The sequence below is a fragment of the Nothobranchius furzeri genome, chromosome 5, assembly GCF_043380555.1.
Source record: "Nothobranchius furzeri strain GRZ-AD chromosome 5, NfurGRZ-RIMD1, whole genome shotgun sequence".
Lineage (NCBI taxonomy): Eukaryota > Metazoa > Chordata > Actinopteri > Cyprinodontiformes > Nothobranchiidae > Nothobranchius > Nothobranchius furzeri.
This window is the reverse complement of record NC_091745.1, coordinates 77,266,214-77,285,447: the sequence shown is the minus strand read 5'-3', so window position 1 is coordinate 77,285,447 and position 19,234 is coordinate 77,266,214. Positions and strand designations below refer to the sequence as shown.

Here is a 19,234-nt window from a genome sequence, read left to right as displayed (position 1 = left end):
CCAAAACAGAATAATATTTTTCAGTTAAAGTGCAGGTTACATTTACAAATCTTAGATTTCAGAGTCATCATCACCACTCTGCATATTTGCCATGTGGGTCGTAGCGATTCACCCTCCTGGCTGCATGTCTGCTTAAAAAAATACCATCCGACGGTAATCTTTGCCGTGGTTGTCCTCATGTGACTTGATGCTTCTGTCGTGTCACCAAATGAGCATTCAGAACTATGGAATTCCTGTTTATCTCGGAAATTGTTGTTTTCTGGAAAAAGAAGAGCCCGACTGGCTGTTTCTGAGATTGAAAACTTCTAACTGATGTCACAAACTGAGCTCTGATCCGTGGAAACGTGTCTGCTTAAAGTACAGCAGTGGTTACTCACTGTGAAGGAGGATTTTACACTTGGGTTCCCACATTTTATTCCTGCGTGTTTTGTGAGCAGTCTACAAAAACAAGTGATTTTTTTAAGGTCATCTCAGGCTATTTTGTTTCTGGTTACTGCTAACTAGTTGTGATTTGATGGAATCTGATGCTAAGTAGTCTGAAAGTTCGTTCATGCTTCTTAACATAAGCCGTGTTTCCACTAAAGGACTTCTGGGAAATTTCTGGGAGGAGGGACAATGACGGGGAACACGATGGCTCGGTCCTCTTGGCTGTTGTGTCTCCACAATCAGCTCTTTCAGGACTTTGCTGAGTCATCAGAAAACTGCGACTGTTTCAGCAATCAGTGACATCACTTATCAGCGCCAAAAGACATCCATGGACATTAAAGTAACACTAGGTAGTTTTTTAAACGTTAAGCTAGAGCTTTAAGGTTACAGCGTGTATTTTCCCTGGCGATAGGGGGCAGTGCATACCTGAATCGTTGCAAGCAAGCATTATTTTTGTGTTCAAATAAGACCTTACCATTAAGGTGAGGACAAAACAAATTAGCAAACGTGAGCACGTGATCCATCGGCCCAACATGAATTTGTTTGAAAATTGAGGGGAAAAAATCATTGAATTATTGATATTTATTAAGTTTCATCAGAACAAATTAGATTTTCCATCATTTTTTTAACGTCTTGATTCAGTTAATTAAATAAAGGTTCAGTCTTAAGGTTAGAAATACAACACAAAATAAAAAAGAATAGAACAAATTCTAATAAATTCAAAAACTAGTGACTAGTCAGGTTTTCCCAAAACTTCAGTTTTTGCCCAGGAGTGAATAAATGATCAATGAAGCTCTGATATGTTCACGTTTTGTGGGAAGTTCAGATGCTACAGGTTTACTTTTCATGCAGCATTTGTTTGAAACCGAATTACAGATCTCAAACTTCTGCACAAAAAACAATTAGCAGGTTTTAAAAGGAAACCATTTTTATTTTCTCTTTATTTAAAGGAGGAAAATGAGAATAGTCCTCATTTGCTGCCATGATAATCAACCCAAAGCAAACTTATCTTCACTGTGATGCTTTTTTATTTGCAACACTCAAGAGTATTATGGGCCAGCCAGAGGCCAATTAGCTGCAGCAGCAAGGCTGCAACAACAAAGGCCAAAAGCTTCGCCGTGGAAGCGAGCAACTGCAGAGACCATTACAGAAGCAGGCCCTCACTTGTCAGGAAACTTCAGGTATAATCAGATCTACCTGCGTGACTCATTCCCAGCAGGACCGAACGCCTCTGCTTTTATAAAATCTGAGCCCTCCCAGTGAGTTGCAACTCTAACGACGCAGCTATAAATCACACAGGAGATCCGAATCTGGTCGCAGCTGCTCCTTTACTATTCATGGCATAAATCAACCACCAAACTGCTTGTTGAATAAATGATTCATCCATCCATCCATTTTCATCCGCTTATCCAGAGTCGGGTCGCGGGGGCAGTAGCCTAAGGCGAGAGGCCCAGACTTCCCTCTCCCCAGCCACTTGGGCCAGCTCCTCCGGGGGAATCCCAAGGTGTTCCCTGTCCAGGTGAGAGACATAGTCCCTCCACCGTGTCCTGGGTCTACCTTTAGGTCTCCTCCCGGTTGGACGTGACCAGAAAACCTCACCAGGGAGGTGTCCAGGAGGCATCCTGACCAGATGCCCGAGCCACCTCAACTGGCTCCTCTCGATGTGGAGGAGCAGCGGGTCTACTCCGAGCCCCTCCCGAATGACCGAGCTTCTCACCCTATCTCTAAGGGAGAGCCCAGCCACTCTTCGGAGAAAACTCATTTTGGTCGCTTGTATCCACGATCTTGTTCTTTCTGTCACTACCCAAAGCTCATGACCATAGGTGAGGGTAGGAACGTAGAACGACCGGTAAATCGAGAGCTTCGCCTTCTGACTCAGCTCTCTCTTCACCACGACAGACCGGTACAACACCCGCATCACTGCAGATGCAGCGCCAATCCGCCTATCGATCTCACGCTCCAGTTTTCCCTCACTCGTGAACAAGACCCCGAGATAATTAAACTCCTCTACTTGGGACATGACCTCATCCCTGACCCGGAGAAGGCATTCTACCCTTTTCCAAATCAAGACCACGGTCTCAGATTTAGAGGAGCTGATTCTCATCCCAGCTGCTTCACACTCAGCTGCGAACCGCTCCAGCGAAAGCTGAAGATCACGTTCTGATGAAGTCAACAGGACCACATCATCTGCAAAAAGCAGAGACGTGATCCTCAGGATGCCCACCACACCTTGGCTACGACTGGAAATCCTGTCAATAAAGGTTATGAAAAGAACTGGTGACAAAGGTCAGCCTTGGCGGAGTCCAACTCTCACTGGAAACGAGCCCGACTTACTGCCGGCAATGCGGACCAAGCTGACACCGGTCATACAGGGACCTAACAGCCCGTATCAGAGGGCCTGGTACCCCATACTCCCGGAGTACCCCCCACAGGGCCCCCCGAGGGACGCGGTCAAACGCCTTCTCCAAATCCACAAAACACATGTAGACTGGTTGGGCAAACTCCCACGCACCCTCCAGGATCCCCCTAAGGGTATAGAGCTGGTCCAGTATTCCACGGCCAGGACGAAAACCACATTGCTCCTCCTGAATCTGAGGTTCAACAATCCGATGGACCCTCCTCTCCAGAACCCCTGAATAGACCTTACCAGGAAGATTCAGGAGTGTGATCCCCCTGTAGTTGGAACACACCCTGCGGCCCCCCTTTTTAAATAAGGGGACCACCACCCCGGTCTGCCAGTCCAGTGGGACTGCCCCCGATGTCCACGCGATATTGCAGAGCCGCGTCTGCCAACACAGCCCCACAATATCCAGAGCCTTAAGGAACTCCGGGCGGATCTCATCCACCCCTGGAGCCTTGCCACAGAGGAGCTTTTTAACCACCTCAGTGACCTCAGCACCAGAGATTTGAGAGGCCAACCCAAAGTCCCCAGACTCTGCTTCCTCACTGGAAGACGTGTCGGTGGGATTGAGGAGGTCTTCGAGGTATTCTGCCCACCGATCCACAACGTCCTGAGTAGAGGTCAGCAGCACACCATCCCTACTATAGATAGTGCTGGTAGCGCACTGCTCTCCGGTTGGCTGCCTCAACAATGGAGGCATGGAACAGGGTCCATTCACACTCAATGTCCCCTGCCTCCCCCGGAACAATTTGGAAGTTCTGTCGGAGGTGGGAATTGAAGCTCCTTCTGACAGGAGACTCTGCCAGATGTTCCCAGCAGACCCTTGCGATATGTTTGGGCCTGTCTGGTCTGACTGGCATCCTCCCCCACCATCTGAGCCAACTCACCACCAGGTAGTGGTCAGTTGACAGCTCCACCCCTCTCTTCACCCGAGTGTCCAAGACATGCGGCCGCAGGTCAGACGAAACAACAACAAAGTCGATCATCGAGCTGCGGCCTAAGGTATCCTGGTGCCAAGAGCACATATGGACACCTTTATGTCTGAACATGGTGTTCATTATGGACAATCAATGACTGCCACAGACATCCAATAACAAAACACCACTCAATTTCAGATCAGGGGGGCCGTTCCTCCCAACCACACCTCTCCAGGTCTCACTGTTGTTGCCCACGTGAGCGTTAAAGTCCCATAGCAGAACGAGGGAGACACCTGAAGGAGTACTCTCCAGCACCGCCTCCAAGGTCTCCAAAAAGGGTGGGTAGTCTGAACTGTAGTTTGGTGCATAAGCACAGACCACAGTCAGAACCCGTCCCCCCACACGTAGGCGAAGGGAGGCTACCCTCTCATTCACTGGGGCAAACCCCAACGTACAGGCACCAAGATGGGGGGCAACTAGTATGCCCACCCCTGCTCGGCGCCTCTCAGTGGGAGAAAATCCAGAGTGATAGAAAGTCCAGCCCCTCTCAAGGAAACTGGTTCCAGAGCCAGAGCCATGCGTTGAGGTGAGTCCGACTATATCTAGTCGGAACCTCTCAACCTCACACACCAACTCAGGCTCCTTCCCCACCAGAGAAGTGACATTCCACGTGCCAAGAGCCAGCTTCTGTAGCCGAGGATCAGACCGCCAAGGGCCCCGCCCTCGACTACCACCCACCACACACTGCACCCGACCCCTTTGGCCCCTCCCACGAGTGGTGAGCCCATGGGAAGGGGGACCCACGTTTCCTCTTTGGGCTGTACCCGGCCGGGCTCCATGGATGAAAGCCCAGCCACCAGGCGCTCGCCAACGTGCCCCACCTCCAGGCCTGGCTCCAGAGGGGGGCCCCGGTGACCCACATCCGGGCAAGGGAACGCGGTTTCCATTTATATAACTCATCATAAGAGGTCTTCGGGTTGCTCTTTGTCTGATCCCTCACCTATGGCCTGTTTGCCATGGGTGACCCTACCAGAGGCAGAAAGCCACAGACAACTTAGCTCCTATTGATTAAATGATGACAACTGTAATACGTTTTTCCACATGTGAAAAACTGCAGTAACCTGCAAAGCAGTTTTCAAACACCGGCGGCCGGGGAAACGTGTTTGATGAGCTAAAACTGACTGCTTGACCATCAGAAAAAACGAGCTCACCAGACGATTCTAAAAATATAAACAGTTTCTTCTATTTTGAGATGGCCGTGCTGAATCTGAGCAGGTAAGATTCATCTCCTTAATCATCACAGGACACTGCACACCTGAGCTCACTGCTGAAACATGCACACGTTTATGCACACTTGCATCTATGTCAGCACAAACGCGCGCGCACACACACACACACACACACACACACACACACACACACACACACACACATGCAGGTGCACAGACTAAGATCCAAACACACTCCTGGCGATGTGAACACGTACGCAGGCTCAAACCCACGCAACACTAAAATGATGACGATAAAATCCTAAAATAGGTCATCTTCAAAAGCAGCTTCAAAGGGAAGCTGACCTGCCACTAAGTGAACGTGATGAGTCCACCTATGAGTGCACGCGACCAGGCCGTTGTCCGTCGTAGGAGGAGTGCCCAGGGAGGCAGAGGCAGTAACACCTCGGTCTAAGAGGCTCTCAGAGTAAAGTGCCTTGGAATGACCTGATGCTCACGAACCCATGAAGCTTCTTTTAAACACGCGTGCAAGCATGCATAAGGAACACCCTCACTATTCAGACACCGCCGTCCCTCGGTTAGACGGTTAAACAGTGGAGGATCCTTAAGACTTACATGGATGATAACAATAAAATGACCTGCAGAGGAAATTATTGGTCGTTAGATGAAATGACTGGAAGAACATCCACATCTAACTGACTTCTGGAGTCAACCAACTTTATGATGGCTGCAGACATTAATAAAAGAATGACTATAACTCTGTCATTTTTACAGATACTGAGCTAAAGTCTGATGTGTTATTAGCTCAGTCGCTCGCCACATATACTCTAAAGAGCAAGACCTTGTGATGCCGTATGAGATGCCTCAAACAGCTATCCCCGCATCACAGGATCATGGGATGTTCCATGAAGGAATGGTAGGACTTTAAAGAGCAAGTCACCCCCAAATGATCTATTTTTTTAATATACAAATTAGGGCTGGGCGAAAAATCAATCAAATGAATTAATTCGATTTTTTTTTGCGGGCGATTCATAAAGTAGGTAAATCGAGTTTTTTGTAATGGCGCCTTTTTGGCCCTCCGGAGGTCCCGTAGCATCAGGTTCCTCACCCACGAGCGAGCAACAACACACAAAACAACAGACAGCAAGCGACCACTTGGCGACCGGTGACGGCGGTGCGAGTGGGAAGTTTGTTCCGAAGAAAGGGATAAAATCATCTGTTGTTTGGAACTGCTATGGGTTTGCTGCAACAGACATAAAACAAGAGACCCCGCGCTGCAACCTTTGTCTAAAACCCGTCGCAATCAAAGGCAGCAGCAGCACTAACTTGTTTCAACACCTTAACCAGAGGCATCAAGCTGAACACGAAAAATGCTAGTCTCTCCGAGAGGAACAAAGCCGCAGTGACCAAGAACCAGCGGCTAAAAAACAGCTAACTGTAGCCAAATCGTTCGCACAGGGGACCGCATGACAAGAAAGGGGCCCGGTGGACTACAATCACCGACGCGGTCGCTTTGTATATAGCAAAAGACATGGTAGCCATATATACCGTGGAGAAGACGGGGTTTATAAATTTGATGAAAACATTGGATCCCAGGTATGAGCTACCCAGCCGAAAGTATTTCAGTGAAGTAGTCTTGCCGCAGCTGCACAGAAACACACGCAAAAAAGTTGGCAGAGAACTGGAGGACCTGTCCTTTTTTTCGGCAACAACCGACATGTGGAGCAGTCGAACTACGCAGCCGTATATGAGTTTAACGGTGCATTTCATTAACAACGCGTGGGATTTACGTAGTATTTCCCTCCAAACGTCATACTTTCCCGAGGACCACACCGGTGAACTTATCGCCAAAGGACTGAGAGACGCTCTTGACTGCTGGAACCTGTCTGAGAATCCTCTATCCTGCATGACGACTGACAGCGGGACCAACGTGATTAAAGCCCTGAAACCTCCAGTGCTTTGGACACAAACTACACAACGCTATCGGTAAGTCTGACAATAAGTAAAATAAAATATGACATTTCGACAGAGCACATCAAGCCACAGCCAAGCTGTTTGACGCTCGTCTTTCACTACAGTAGCAACGGAAATTGCAATGATAGTTTGTGTTCCGCCCGGAGGTTTTAGAGTGTGACACTGCAGGAGCGGCAGGTAAACATAAATGCTACCAGTTTGACACTGGAAAGGTGAATAAAGATTTCCTGTTGAGAGGGTAAAGTTCAAAGTTCAGTTTGGAAACGATTGTCATTAAATTGAAATTGAGTTTTGTATTTTGAAAATGGATTAATTTGGTTTGAAAGTGTATTTTATTCTACTGCAAATTGAGCCTCCAAACGCTCACTTTCACCCCCCTCCCCTCAGGTTCAGTTTAGCTTTTTTAAATTTGCTTCTGAAACAGAAAATTGTATTTCAACCTGGAGTGATTCAAATTCAGCTCCCAATGGCACAGAATTCTGCTCGTATTAATCACGTGTCCTTTTGAATACTCTTTCTTCTAAATATATTAACAGTATTTGTGCTTATTTATCACTGTGCTGCTGCAAAGTTCTGCCCATGGATGAAAACATAAAAATAATATACACCAAACATATATTCAGAGTAACGACTGCAGGAGTTACTGTGTTCATACATAAGAAGACGTACAGAAGAAATCATTTTTAGATGTTTATTCAAGTCCCCAATAGTGACGTATGTCTTTGTGTTTTATTCTTTATCATACAGAGAATGGTGTTAAGGATCCCCGCATGGACCGGGCCATTGGAGTTTGCAAGAAGATAGTTGCTGCTTTTTCCTACAGTTGGAAGAAAAGAAGAGAGCTGGGTTTAGCTCAGTCAGAGCTGGGCCTCGCCCCTCATCAGCTTATAGTAGAATCTCCAACCAGGTGGGGCTCCCGCCAAAAGATGATGGAGCGATTCCTGGAACAGGAGAAGGCTATTGCCCGTGTCCTGGGGTCTGAAGTTAACTCATTCACTGCCATTGACGACTAAAGTCGTCATTTGCATTTTTTACTGTTTGAGCATCGCAACGAGCCCCCGCGCTGAGAGAACAAACATCTCAGCCCTGAAGCCGATCTTCATCCGCATACGTCACAGATCACTTGATCAGGAAGCAACACATCCATGTGTTTGGAGATCGTTTTGGGCCGTTCCTGTAAAAAAAGTGAGGCGCGAACCGGAAAAGCGTCTGCCGATCACAATTCGACAACGGATTATGAAAGAACGGATAACGCTCGAAACACGCGGCTTCTTCCTGATGTAAGAGGTGAGTCTCCTCTTTGTTTTGGTTGTTTTGGCATCGACATCATCCTAGCGCGCAACGTTCTGTGACTCTTAAAAAAACAGTAAAAACGGTGAGAAACGCTGGCAGCGAAGGCCTTTAGCGATCAGGAAACGGCTGGCAGTGAACGAGTTAAAAGCCGCCATCTCGTGCCCTCTTGGCAAGACGTCGAAGTTTTGGAGTCAGTAAACAAGGCGGTTAAAGCACTCCAAGATTTTACAGATGCTTTATCAGGGGAAATGTATGTTAGTGTCTCGTACATCAAGCCTGTTCTCCATCTGTTCAAAACAAGTCTTTTGCAGCCTGAGGACAACGACACAGAGCTCACCAAAACAATCAAAAGCAACATACTGGGATACCTTGTTAACAAATACAGCGATCCTGTCAAAGATGAACTTCCTCTCTGATGGATCTAAGATTCCGGACATCCTACATCGACCCAGACAAGGTGGAGCAAATCAAAAGAAGAGCTGTCAGTGAACTTCCGTCTTTCCCCACTGACAAAAGCACACCACAGCCTGGTCCAGTTGTGCAGGTGGACCAAGAGGCAAGGCCTCAGCCAAATCCCAAGAGGAAAAAAGACCTTAGCAGCTTTCTTCAAGAAGAGTGTGCCGACCCCTGGCCCTGACCAGTCGGAAGAGGCTAAAATAGAGACTGAACTTGCGACTTATCTGCTCACGCCAGAGGTAGATCCTGACACTGATCCACTGCAATGGTGGAAGAGCAACAAATCAAACTTCTCAAGGCTCAGCCACCTGGCCAAGAAATACCTCAGTATCCCTGCAACAAGTGCCCCATCTGTGAGGCTATTCGGTGTGGCAGGGGGAGTTGTCACATGCAGCCGAGCTTGCCTCAAGCCAGAGGCAGTGGACAGGCTGATTTTCCTTGCCAGAAATGTATAAATGTTATTGACCGAAACTTAAGTACAGATCTCATGTTCAGCAGCTCAACCAAACTGTGATTTTTCTCCCCTGTTTCTACATTCAGGGACACAAATCGTTTGTTAAAGTTATTTTTTTAACCAAAGTTGGCACTTTATCAGTTTCAGTTGGAGTTGACGTATTATTTATTCAGCAATTTTTGTACTCTAAATTTTTGTTTACATTAGTATTTTACCCAAGAAAGAAGTTTTGCACTTTTGTTTTTATTTAAAATTCTATGCAAAGTAAATCATTTAGCGTAAATGCAAGTTAAAGACAGATAATTTTTTTTCCTGTTTTTGGATTGAGAAGTAAGATGCATCTATCCCTGTTAGCTGTCGCACTGTTTGGGTTGGTTTAGTTTTACCTGTATTTGAATGTATTGTTAATGTTTGAGAAAATGGTGTTACTCTAATGGGATCGTTTGTCTCATTTCAGTCTAGACAACAAAGTATGACTCAAAACACACCTGGCACTTTGATTCCAAGAGGGTTTTCAGTTATTCACTATTCATCCCTGAAGAGCATTACACATTTTGATTTTGATTAAATAAAAGCAAAATTAGCTTCAAGTGGTCTGCTGTTCGTACTTCTTGGTGTCCTTTTCTGGGGGGAGATTTTATTTTTTGGCCATATCGCCCAGCCCTAATACAAATGAGCATCTTATGATGCTGTAGACACGTGTAGTTATTATTTTACTGCATCTTGTTTAAATGATTAATATTCTTGCACTGCATTAGAATTTGAATCAGCCTTTGCTATTGGCTAAGCCGTACCATGCGACATTACTGCACTGCAGCCGAGTCTCGGCCACACCTCTGGCTAGGTCAGCTGCTCACAAGTCGATAAGAAACGATACGGCTCAGAGCCGCTGTCCTCCTCCCGTTCCGCTGGTGAAGGAGTTGGAGAGAAATCCTCCAGACTATGAAGCATGCTGCTGTTTCTCCATTCAAGCGGTGTGTGTGTGTGTGTGTGTGTGCGTGTGCTTGTAAGTGGTTTGTTTCACTGAGACCATGGGAGGTGAGGGGTGCTGTCAATCATTAGCCTCTTTTAGGAAACAAATCCACTAATTTGCTACGATGCTGAGCTGGCATCAGCGAGCCTTAGGTCCTTTACAAGTGGTCAGACCGTGGCGGTAATGCGGGGTATGGGGTAGTCTCTGCGCTGCAGCGGACTTCCACTGAACTTGGACATGACTTGCTTTATGCGTTACCTTTTTTTGAGGCATGCCGTCTCTGGTGAGCCGAGCTCCAGCTCTAACGGAGAGAGGCTCCTGAAGCTCTGCGTTGCTCCAGTTTATCATCTCGACTGATTCAGTTTAAAAAGTGAAACTTGTGCCCGTGTTTCCTTTCATTTTAACACTCTAGCCTGAAGGAGCTCGGCAGCAACGCCACATGTGATCAAGACACCACCCTGTGTTCCTCTTCCGATTGCAACTAAATAGTGTTCTGGAACCAGGTTTGATTTCAGGTCCACTTTGAAGCAAACATTTTGTACAAGTCAAGTCAAGTTTATTTATAAAGCACTTTACAACAGCATCAAAGCTGACCAAAGTGCTTAACAAGCCAAAAAGAACAGAAGTTCCCTAAAAATTCTAAAAATAAGATGAAAAAGTTCATCACAAAGTAAAAACATGACAAAAACAAACGTATCAAACTGACATAAAAGCTACTGAAAACAGATGCATTCTCAAACTGAATTAAAAGCAACGGAGAACAGATGAGTCTTTAAAAGCGATTTAAAACCCGACAGTGACGAAACCATCCTAATCTGGATCGGGAGTGCGTTCCACAACCTTGGAGCTGCTGCTGAGAAAGCTCCATCACCCCTGAGCTTTCTCTTTGTTCTCGGCACCTCCAGGAGAAACTGGTCGGCTGACCTCCGTGACCGAGACGGGGAGTGAGTAACTAAAAGTTCGCACAGATAACTTCATCTTTGATTCTCAACAAATAAATGTCATTCAGACAGGAAGCTGCTTTCCAGCAAATAAAACGTGTCCCACTCATCGCCTGAAAGCTTGAAATTTTGCAGTTTTACCTTCCAGCCTAGCAGCTTTCACTCCAACTCCAGGTCCTTCGCCGTGGCCGTCTAAGTTCCTTTATTTACAAAATAACGTCTGTTTTAGATTTAAGTCAAAAGTAAAGAAAGACAATGAAATTCCCTCTGTTTTTATCTTTTCAGCCCTAATTTACAAAGATGTTCATGATGAGCGATACCGGTGATGGAAGCAGGACGAACGCGTGACAAATACTAAAAGCTGCCCTGAAAAAACAAAAAATACCTACAAGACAGGTTATGGCATCCAAACTGTAAAGAATTGATCTGAAGGCACAGAGAAGTAACTTGTTACTACAGTACGATCCACAGACTAAGCACCGGTTCATTCAGCAGCTGCTGCATTTCCCGTCTGGCTGCAGGAATGCATTAGTTGTAGCGACATTTCATCTTCTTTACTGAAATCTGCTCAGCTGAAGTAGATTTTGTGCTTTCCCTAAATTCCTCTGAATGGTGTAGCTTCACGGTTGCGTTGTGACAGGTTAACCCGTACTTGACCTGTGTGAGAACAGTTTGATTGACTTTAAATCAGCCCCCTTCGATGAAAATCGTTCCCGCTTTCTGCACAGCTTTTGGATCTGAGCAGAAATCTAAGGAAAGCACCTCATCCCGCAGCGCTGACGGCTGTAGAGACCCACACGAAACGCCAACTGCCACTGCGGTTTGATCGCAGACCCTTAAAACCCTGCAGTCAAAGTCCACGCTAACATGGAGGGAGCTCTTAAAAACATCAACGCTTTGGGTTGATTGTTGCTCAGACGGGATTCAAAAAGGAAATTTTGAAAGAAGAATTTGCTCGATGGATTTTCGGCTTGTGCATGTTTTTGTGCTGCCGTGTGGGTCTCTACTGCCTCTAAAAACACTCCAAACGTGAAAAGAAACTGCCCATCAGTGTTCTGTGAGTGTCTGGTTTTAGGAATTATGTGCCTAAAACAACACGTTTCCAAAAATCCCCATTTGTGACATCACAAAAGATCAAATTAGAATAGAACCACCCCTCACATGCTGCTAGAGGAGCAGCAGCAGTGGTGGATCTAGGATTTTTCTGAGTATGAGGCCACAATATGTACAGGGGGGCCAAGTCTTAGTCCAACATCCTTACATAACATTTCATGCGGGAAATTAATTTTTGACTCATTAGCAGCACTAGTGTTTGGGGCTGAAATAGCATCCACCTTTAATGTGATCATTTTGGAAAGAGCAGATGAGTGACAGGACAGGGGCACTTTAGGGAGCCACAGCTGGGGCCAATTTCCCTGTGGCCCTGTCTCTAGAACCGCCAATGAGCAGCGGCCTTCTTTCAGGATATAGGAGCTTCTCAGGTTATAGCAGCCCGATTGGGGAATGGGTGGGTGTGGCCGTCTCCAACTTGTTTTCTTAAAGTGACAGAGCACTGAAATGCTCATTCTGGAAGGCTCTGCTGCTGAATGTTGGAGAGATTTTGTGCAAAGAACCTCATAAACACGTTTTATATCGGCCATGTGAAGTTTTAACGTGTCTCCTTTGGGTTATTTTCTGTAGTTAGTTAGAATGATCTCATTTGATGAACGAGCTGAACTAGTTTTACTGACTTGAACAGAGCAGACGTTACGCAACGTGCTGATTGTGCAGAAACGTGCATGGGTTTCCTCCTCAGTCCCTGTAGGACTAAAGAGAGAAGGGAACCGCTCTCAAACCTCCGACCATCAAGAAAATTGCAGCAAAGGCATTGATCCTCTGAACAGCTACATGACAGATATGATGATGGAGGCAGAATTATTTCCCCTCTGAGAGAAACAGCGAGAAACAGACTCGACCACCCAAACCGCCATTAAATATGAGTGAAGGGGCGCAGCTGAAACAACGTAAGAGGGATTGTTTCAGGTTGCTGTGGACCGCTTAAGCATCAGATGATCTGGTCGGCGCCACGAACACAACTCAACCCTGCGTTGGCTTCACATCATTATTGACCGCAGTGAGTCACCTTAGAGAGTAAACAGCAGGTCTTAGAGCTGACTGAGGAGGTCTGAAAAGAATGTAAAATCCACAGAGATGATCATCAAACCCACACTCACATCACACACACACACGGCGTGGTGAAGTTCAGCGCGCGGCAGGTGGAGGAGCTGGGGGGGGACCAACAGGCAACAAGACCAGCTGCACTTAATGAAAGAATCAGTCATCCTCCGTGGAGAGGGGAAAGGTCAGCGGGAACACTGAAATACTCACACGTAGATCTTGTGTTCAGAGGTTTGGAGCCGCTTGTTTAGTGGCCAAAATAACGTATTCTTTAAAATGTAAAAAGAAAAAAACACAAATGTTTAAGATGAAACCTTTCTGAAGGAAATCTTCGCAGCAACTGCCTCAAATCAACAAAAATCATTGATTGTAATGGGAAATGTTAAAGATGCTAACAGTGGGTCATTAGGGTCACCATGGTAACCCCGAACCTGTGTTTCTCCACCTTGGCTACAGATTTAATGATGGAGGCTGGACTAAGACATAACTGGTCCTTCCACTGGCTGCTTAGGTGGCGCGTAAGTCGATGCATTTTCCCTGGAAGTGCCGGAGCGAGTCCCTTCCTACCAGGAGCGTTTCAGATGGGAAGCAGCAGTGAAAGCATTCCAACGAGGCCACGGAATGACCGGTGAAGCGCAACACCATGTTTGTTTTCAGCAGCCCACGGAATAACACACAAGGAGGAAAACAGCAGCTTATCCTAAAAGGGATGTGGCTTACTTTCTGTTCGGTTTACCTCGACTACGGAGGTTTTACTAATCACACAACCAGAAATCTGCATGTGTATTTTATTTTGAAAGTTTCCAGACGTTTTATGCTACTTTCATGTTTGATTTCCTGTCCGGCCCGATACGAACTGCTGAGCTTCACTCTTTCAGGGACAATAGTGCATAAAAAAACAACCTTCTTTCCACTAGACGTGAAACGCCGCAAAAAGGCCGCAAAATGTACCACGCAGCAATTAGCCGCCGTTGTCGGCTTCCTTTCCACCGGCAGTGAAGTGTAAAGTTAAGAACACGTCCCAGAAGAAAAGCCTCGCTATCATTATGTTTTGAGTCCATTTTTTATGAGCTATGCTTCCAAAACACATCAAACTCCTCAGTTTATATCTGGCCAGACAGGAAGTCAGAAACTGTGTAAAACATCCAGAAACTTTCAAAATAAAGTCACAATACCACTGACTTTTTTGGAGACATGCAGCTGTCTTTCTCCTTGTTATTATGCAGACTTCTGAAATCACGTGCGGTGTTGCAATTCTCACGTGATTTTGTGCGCTTGCAGGAGCAGCGGCCTGGAATGCTTTTGCCCTCGTTTTGCATCTGAATCGCTCCTGGTTGAAAGGGTGTTGGTGGGTAAAATGTGGCTATTACAATTACACGCCGCGTTCACGTCGGGTGGAAATAAGGGGAAAGGGTGTAATTTTAGTAATTTAGCATGCAGGTTCAAGACTGGTGGAAACGCACCCATCCAATTCGAATGGAGGCTAAAGCTTGGTTTATGCTTGATGCATTCACTTTCCGCTTGGTGATGCGGCTCGCGGATGGAACGCGCTTCACAACTTGCAGCGTTTATGGTTCATGCAGCTTGTCTCTGCGGTGAGCCAATATTCTCCCAAACTGTAGGGGGCAGCATGGAGCTCTACGGCATGCATCCAACACTACACCGTAGTAGAAGTAGAAATTACTGTTTACAACATGGCATTCCAGCATTTTTAAAAGCATCCTCGTCTTTTCCGACAGTGCGAGCTATTTCTCTCCAAGAATTATTAACAACATGTTGATCTCGGTGATCTCTGAGAACTGAATCATACAAATGTCTGTATTTACGAACCTCTGCCTTACTAGTTCTTGCTGGTCTGCCATGTTTTTCCTCGTCCGATTGTCCGCGTGGTTAAGGTTGGTTTATGCTTGACGCGTCTGTGAAGTTCGCGCGGCTCCGCGTGGCGAAAATGCGTCATTTTAACAACCACGCCCCTCCACCGCGCCTCTGCACGGCCCAAACTTTCCGCACCGCGCACCTAGGACATTTTCTAACCACGTGGACGGTCGGACGTGGAAAAACATGGCGGACCGGCAAGAAGTAGTATGGCAGAGGTTTGTAAATACAGACATGTGTATGATTCAGTTCTCAGAGATCACCGTGATCAACATGTTGTTAATAATTCTTGGAGAGAAATAGCTCGCACTGTCGGAAAAGACGAGGACGCTGTTAAAATGCTGGAATGCCATGTTGTAAACAACAGTAATTTTTACTTCTACTATGGTGTAGTGTTGGATGCATGCCATAGAGCTCCATGCTGCCCCCTACAGTTTGGGAGAATATTGGCTCACCGCAGAGACAAGCCGCATGAACCATAAACGCTGCAAGTTGTGAAGCGTGTTCCATCCGCGAGCCGCATCACCAAGCGGAAAGTGAATGCGTCAAGCATAAACCAAGCTTTAGAAAATTTCCTAGGTGCGCGGTGCAGAAAGTTTGGGCCGTGCGAACCTTGCGGATGCGTCAAGCATAAACCAAGCTTAACTGATGCGGACTACGCTTCGCGAACATCATGTGACGCTCACGCGTCAGGTGGAAGACCTCAGACAGAAATATTAAGGTTATCTGGAAAAACTATTTTAAGACATTTATGGCTTTTTATGTAGACAATGCTAAAATAAAACTGAAGCCCCTTGAAGCGGGTGCTTTTGCACTCTGAAGGAGAGATCCAAAAGGTGAAGAGACAAAAATACGTATCAAAAGGGCGCAGGAGCACGAAAAGCTCATTTATAAAAACCATAAAGAGTTCAGAAGCGTCATGAAGTTCATCCGACTTCATGAAACTGGGGGAAAAATAAAAATCATATAAATGAAGCTGTGATTGTCTGAAAATCCTAATAAGGTTATTTAGTGCAGCTTGCTTTTGTGAAACCTGCAGAGCTCCATCCCATTTTCTCACCTGCTTCATCTACTGTAGATCTCAAAGGGAATTTTTAAATTCTAAATAAACGGCACAAGTGGATCCATTTTCTGCACGTTTGCCTCCTCAGAACTATAGTGAGTGAAAACAAACAAAACCATGAAAGCTTTTCAAACAGGATGAATTAATAAACCAACAATATGAAGGTTTTAGGTTTTAAGTTACAGATTTTGGTGAAAGTTGTCTGTTTTACAGCTGCAAATGCAAATGGGGATGTACATATTTACGTGTAAATGCAATCCGCAGCACAAACTCACACAATAATGACGTTCAGCCACGAAACTGCAAGAAAATCAGAGCATCTGCATCAACACTAGACCAGTGGCATTAAACCTGAGGCTATTTCCCATCACTCCCGTAAAGGAGCCCATCGGCTGCACGTGAGCGTAATATTTCTCTCCCTTTAGATGCAAAAGTAACAAGTTGCAGCTCGGGTGAAGACAGTCGTGTGCTGACATCATGGCACAGAGACTCCCTGAATGCTGCAGTGCACACCGACGGCTCTGAGACATCTCTCTGCACCTGTAGCCTGACTGTGATCACAGGTGAGACCGAGTGATCGACAGGATCGTTTGCTGCCTCTTTACCTCTGCGTCCACCCGATCGGGCTGCGGGCGGAGCTGCTGCCAGATTATGGGACATTTTGGCCCAGCGCTGCACCGACCCGCGTTCTAGTGACGCGGACTGCGGTGCATTCATTAAAACAGAGTGAGCTGCACACACACATCACCCTGCATGCAGAGGCTACGGTAGAAAATCGACGCCTATGTAGCACCAAGCGACCGGCAGAGAGGGCGAGAGAGAGGGGGGAGAAAACTGTCCGGACTGCATGATGGGGAGGCAAAAATCCCCACGTTAGGTTTTACGCGCAGTGAAATAATCCTAAGGAGAGGAAGTGGACGAGCATTTATGCAAATTTAACAGATATTTTTGTACATGTGAAAGCAGAGGGAGTCAAGCCATCACGTGAAGGTTTTTATTTGCATAATAATCGCTAATTGTAGGCACGCGCAACAACAGAAGCCTGTGAAAGGATCGTTCAATTAAAGAGAGCGCGGAGGATCATTAAGTCATAAGTTGAGCAGAACCGTCGGTAAACTACCAGGCTGCAAACTCCAACAGGAACGGAGGTCTTACCTGCGGATGATCTGATCTGAATTCAGAGCTTCTCTGCGCTCCCCAAAGAGAAGGAGACCGAGGGGGGTAGATGGAGGAGGGGGTGGTGGACGGATAAACAACGAGACAATAAGCAGATAAAGGAACTGATTCAAGAGTTGAAACGGGAAGCTAAAGAACGAGTCAAAGGGGGAACCGGATTCAGCCGAGATGAGTCTGTGGAGGGGGAAAGGCTGCATTTAAAAAAAGGGCTAATAGGAAACACGTCACTGAGCACGGATCTGTCTGCCGTGTGTGTGTGTGTGTGTGTGTGTGTGTGTGTGTGTGTGTGTGTGTGTGTGTGTGTGTTCGGGGAGAATGCGTCTCTCCTCCCTCCCTCCCTCCCCCTCCTCCACTCCGGTTGGATGCCTTCATCTTTTTCCTCTCACACCGAGAGCATGCAGGCAACTTGTCGCGTCCCACCAAAAACTTAAAGCTAAAAGATGACGGAGCGCGTGCTGATATTAGTGAATGCTGTAGAATGACGCTGTTTCCGCTCTTTTGTGTCGTCCTGGGGGTCTGGGGGGTGCTTATTGGAGCGTGTAGATCAGGTCAAATGTGTGTTTGATGTCTGTTTTCTTACTGGAATATCACAGGGACCGGTGCGGTGATGATGCTGATGCTGACGGCCACGTGGTCCTTTCATGGGCGATGGAGCACGAGCGCAGCCCTGCAGAGAGATGTTTAAAAATGGCATCAGCCGTCTACAGGTCAATGTCCCCGAGTGGACATGAAACAGGAGGGGTCTAATAATGACAACAGCTGATCAGGGTTCAGATGTTTATGCGTTCAAATGAGTGATGTCATTGTTTAGGATGCAGATTATGTAATTTATGAGAATGGAGCCGGTGCTGCAGCGAGGATGCATGAAACAGAGAGATGACCTTCAGTTGCTTTAAAATGGCTTTTCTGCCCAGTTCACCCCCCTCTGACACACACACACACACACACACACACACACACACACACACACACACACGGAGAGAGAGAGAGAGAGAGAGAGAGAGAGAGAGAGAGAGACAGACAGACAGAGAGAGAGAGAGAGAGAGAGAGAGAGAGAGAGAGAGAGACAGACAGACAGAGAGAGAGAGAGAGAGAGAGAGAGTGAGAGCTAATACAGAGTGACGGGTCTTTCATGCAGTAATACTGATGGTGAAAAGAGAGATCCACTTACACACACACACACACACACACACACACACACACACACACACACACACACACACACACACACACACACACACACACACACACACACACACACACACACACACACATCCAAATTAACTTGTGTTCACATTGATTGTTTTCTAAATCATAACAACAGCGTTTCTTAGTCTGTTTTTCATTAAAAAGACTTTTCAGCGTTTTTATTCCGGGTTTCCATGACGAGGAAATATCTATCCTGTTTTAGAACGGCCTTAGTTTAGAAAAACAAAGACAATGGTAATGAGTATACAACTCGAAGATGCTTTCATCTGAAGCGACCTACGAATGGAGACGTAACAGTGACTGAACATGTGAGCTAACAACTAGCCACAATAAAAACAGTTGCTAAGTGTTAGCCTAGCGAACTAGACCAAATTCTTGCTTTGCTAAGTTTGGTCTAGGAACGCTCCATTGGAGCCTCCGCAGCCCCTAGCAGCATTCTGGCTGGACAATCACAGCTCTCTAGAGGGGTTTCAATCCTATAGATAGATGTATTTAAGTGATTAGTTCAGAAAAAAAAAGTTTTTTCTCCTTCTTCAACACCGGACTGCCTCGTTTACCGACATCCATTGCAGTTAGTACGTCACGTTGTTCATTGTCCAGTAGCATGCAGACATCATTTGAAAGACAATGGTAGAACCCGCCCCACGACCGAGTCGTCGATGGAGCATTGCCAGACTAAATAATATATTT

The 19,234-nt window shown here is 46.3% G+C and overlaps 1 protein-coding gene and 1 long non-coding RNA gene across 3 annotated transcripts in view; one reads left to right on the top strand and one right to left on the bottom strand.

Annotated features, from left to right (window-relative positions):
* Positions 1-17,612, bottom strand: part of cacng8b (calcium channel, voltage-dependent, gamma subunit 8b) — a 45,593-nt gene extending 27,981 nt beyond the window's left edge. For both annotated transcript variants that reach the window (XM_054741131.2, XM_054741132.2), the window contains exon 1: positions 17,315-17,612. The gene's annotated coding sequence lies outside the window, so the exon portion shown is untranslated. The remainder of the gene's footprint in view (positions 1-17,314) is intronic.
* The window catches only part of LOC139069886 (uncharacterized), a 4,803-nt gene continuing 2,173 nt past the window's right edge, over positions 16,605-19,234 (top strand). The window contains exons 1-2 of the long non-coding RNA XR_011520557.1: positions 16,605-16,722; positions 17,929-19,234. The exon at positions 17,929-19,234 is cut by the window's right edge and continues 2,173 nt beyond it. This is a non-coding gene — a long non-coding RNA (uncharacterized lncRNA). The remainder of the gene's footprint in view (positions 16,723-17,928) is intronic.